At 46.4% G+C, this 4,205-nt stretch overlaps 1 pseudogene; it reads left to right on the forward strand.

The window, feature by feature from the left end:
- Window positions 1-2,268: 2,268 nt before the first annotated feature.
- LOC135875331 (U6 spliceosomal RNA) lies at window positions 2,269-2,368 on the forward strand (annotated as a pseudogene).
- Window positions 2,369-4,205: the final 1,837 nt, after the last annotated feature.

The following is a 4,205-nucleotide window of genomic DNA, read 5'->3' on the forward strand; positions in this document are numbered from 1 at the left end:
CCCCTGCCCTTCTGCCTCGGAGGTCCCTTCTTTTTTCCGGCGGGACCCTCCACCAGCACAGGGGGCCCCCCTGCCCACAGTCACTGCTCCTGCCCCACACTGGACAAGGGGCAGCCCCATCCCCCACCCCCAATGAGGCGACAGTGAGGGGCAGCAGCAGTGGAGGAGGAGCACATGTGATGGCAGCCCCTGGCACCCACCACAGGGGAGGCAAGAGGGCTTTCTGGACCTGAGAGGGCCCTATGAGCACGTGCAGTGACAGTGGTGCGGGGTGAGTGTGCTGCCGGGGGGGAGAGAGGGCCCCTCCCCTCCCCCAGAGCTCACTGCTGCCAACGGGGAGAGGGCTGAGGGGAGTCCTCCTCTCTGGCCCCAGCCCCGGCCCAGCCTGCCTGCACCCCAAACTCATCCCCAGCCCTGCCCCACCCCAGAGCCCTCACCCCCAGCCAGATCCCTCACCCCCTGCACCCCAACCCTCTGCCCTAGCCCTGAGCCTCTCCAAGGCCCCAAACCCCTCATTCACAGTCACACCCCACAGCCCTCACCCCGGCACCCCCTGCCTCTGCAATCCCTGTCACCCCCAAACTCCCTCCCAGAGCCTGCACCCCCTCCTTCTGCACCCCCTCCCATCCCCAAACTCCCTCCCAGAGCATGCACCCCTCACCCCCTCCTGCACACACACACACCCTGCCCCAGCCCAGAGCCTGCACCCCTCACCCCATCCTGCACCCCCACCTGCTGTACCAGCCCGGAGCCTGAACCCAGCACCCAAACGCCATCCCAGAGCCTGCACCCCAGACACCCTCCCCCACCCAAACTCCCTCCCTCCTCTCACCCCTTCTGCACCCAAACTCCCTCCCAGAGCCTGCACCCTTCACCCCTACTGCACCCCAATCCCCTGCCCCAGCCCAGCGCCTGTACTCCAGACCTCCTCCCCCCACCCAAACTCCCTCCCAGAGCCTTAGGCAGGTGGGGGGTGGAGTTTGGGGGGGTGGGTTCTGGGCACCACCAAAATTTCTACAAACCTGCCTCCTCTGCTCGGCGGTCTTATACATATCCAGGAACAAACTACTCTGGCAGATAAGAAAGTGTCATAAATAGAAAATGGGGGGGAAAGGATATATGATAAACAAGCTGCAAAAAAGACCAAGGTGAGAGACAAGGATGAAAGGGAGTATTCACCATAAAATGGTGTGGGGTAAAAGAACGATTAGTTAAATGTGTCAATATGTAGAGATTACACTTCCTAAAGTATCTTTCGGAGATAAGGGCCCAATCTTGCTCCCATCACAGTGAATGGGAGTTTTGACGAAAATGGGATCAGGCCCTAAAGCTACGAACTTTCAGTCTGATCCATATGACCAGACCCTTACAGCTGCACAGATCCAACTACAGGCCCTGATTCAGTAATGCACTTAAAGCACATGCTTAAGTCCATCCCTATACACAGGAGTGAAACGTGGCACATGTTTAAGCTCAATTAAAATCAATGAGCTTTAAGTATGTGCTTAAAGTGTATGTGTAAATTACTGGGATAGCTTGCTGAATTGGGGGGCTAAGTTAGTAATATAAATTGCTTGATATACTTCTCTATTTTTTATCTTTAATATGAGGGCTCCGTCTACTCTTACACTGATAGGCCAATAGAACTTCATTTGTTTCCATAAATATTGGTATTAGAAATTTAACGTCATATTTTTGTTGTGAAGTGAGGTGGAAAATTTGAAATCTATAAGATTTCCCCCCCAAGTTGGAACAAATAAAGCAGTTTTAAAACCATCAATTGACTTCAAAAGAAAAAAAAATATGAAGCCTACTCTTTGACTCTAAACAATTTATGATGTTTAATAGAATTTTAAACATGTCCGCATATATGAAGAATACTGTTTCACAGCAACATTTTTAATATCTCCCAACACACTAATAAACCCTAAATTAATATAACTCTTAAAATGTATATGCAGATACCCAGGCAACAGTTGACAGGACATAAATAGTTAACTTTTCTTTAACTTTTGAACATCAAAGCTGCCTTAGATTTTTTTAAACCATGAATGGAAGAAGGTTATCTATTTGTTTCCCTTGCAAACATTAAAGTATATTTTGAAAGATAATTCTATCAGTTACTCTTTTGCATAAAATATAGCAGATTACATTGCACAGTAGCAGGTAAAGGTTGGAAACCTCATACTAATAGGTACTTGTGCATAGTGTCCTTTTGTCTTGCTGAAGCATCGGCCACAAGCAGTTAGTACCTTAAGAGCCATGTATTTGCCTGTCAAAGCACATATACTAACATTGGAAAGATACAGAGAAGATTAGCATGGCCCCTGTGCAAGGATTACAAGACAAGAAAGAGCTGAAAATATTAGGCAAACCTTTTAATAATCAATGGTCTTATTCATTTCAATTAGCAAACAACTGGTCTACTGGGGAGAGAAGACATTGCAATGGAGACATCTCATTACATTTTTACATTGAGAAAAAATATTTCATACAAGCAGTGGTCTGGTTTTTTTAAATATGAAAGTGGTCAAAATGTATTAATTTTAGCAAATTCTGGGTTAACATTTGCATACTGAGAAGCCCTCAACCTGGCAATCTGCTGAACTGTGATCCCACCTTTTTGTAATAAGGAACTTAGACTTTGGTATGTGCATCATACTGCAAGCTGTAAGAGTCCTTTTGTAGGGGAACTAATACACATTTTTTACCTAACTACCATTTCCCTTTATCAACAAAACCCTCATTTGAGAGTAGTGCAGCAACAGTGGGGACAGAACAGTGGGATCTTTCAGTTTGTCAGATTGCTGTTAAGAACAGAACATTATAAAGAATCAAGTATTCTCTCTCTCTCTCTCTCTCTCTCACACACACACACACACACACACACACACACACACACACACACACACACACACACACACACACAAAATATGTATAACAAGGGGACAGTTTATGGGCCAATCAGGATCTCAATGAAGTGTACAGAAGTTTTTCTATTGAGTTCAGTGTAAGTAGGATCAGCCATCATAAGTGAACTGTGAACACTGAATTAAGGTGTTCGGCAAACTCCCCCTCCACAGCCACTGAAATAAGGCAGCCTCATACTGAAGCATGGATTTTTTTCTTGTAAGGTACTTAATTTAACTCTAATTTACGACCAAAAACTTTAGTATTTTCTTATATCTCCTCTATAACTCATACTCGTAAGTAACACTAAGACCTCATGGCCCATAGATTTCATCCTCTTATTTAGCCACAGCTAAACAAGCTACAGAGAGGTCAAAAGGAAGGGGCTGAATTGGCTCTAATCTGATACTCTGATATTCGGTAATTTTACTGTAAAAATTCATAGTTTTCCCAACAGATGTGGTACTCAGCCAAAGTACACAGAGCCATACCCGCATCTGGGTGAGTTCTGGCTAACCAGATACCAAAGTGAAGAGATCAAATATAGACTGATAAAAAATTCTCCCGTTGAACAGCAAGAAGGAATGGCCTCGTATGGACCAAAAATTTTATATGGGATTATTTCAGCCTTCATCTTGAGGGAGCAAACAAGACTTGATTGGTTTTAAAACCCAAAATGCAATAACTGCCCACGTAACACACTTCACTCATAGCCAATGGTTTCTTTTCTTTTTTTTCTTTTTCCTTTTTTTGGCTTACTATGCATACTCAGAAAATCTCAGATGTAGCACCTGCTTTTATTTCTCTATTTTTGATGTGTTTGTTTTCACCTGAGTCATCCAAGCCCCCTTTGGTGCCCCAATGCTCAAGAGGACCTGTGAACCCACCCTCTACCACTCCTACCCGTTCAATCTAGGGCCCTACATTACAACATTCCCATCAATAGTGGATTAGATGCAGTTCTGTCTGGAATCCATTAGTTTCACCGCATACACCTAGGGTTGCCAGGTGTCCGGTTTTCAACCAGAATGCCTGGTCGAAAAGGGACCCTGGTGGCTCCAGTCAGCACCGCCAACCGGACTGTTAAAAGTCCGGTCAGCAGTGCTGCAGGTCTAAGGCAGGCTAGTCCCTACCTGTCCTAGCACCGCTCTGCACCCTGGAATCAGCCAGCAAGTCCGGCTGCTAGGCAGGGGAGCCATGGGACTTCACGCGCTGCCCCCACCCCAAGCACCAGCTCCGCACTCTCAATGGCCAGAAACCACGTCCAATGAGAGCTGGGGGGGCAATGCCTGCAG

This window comes from Emys orbicularis, chromosome 2 (assembly GCF_028017835.1).
Source record: "Emys orbicularis isolate rEmyOrb1 chromosome 2, rEmyOrb1.hap1, whole genome shotgun sequence".
NCBI classification, from domain to species: Eukaryota; Metazoa; Chordata; order Testudines; family Emydidae; genus Emys; species Emys orbicularis.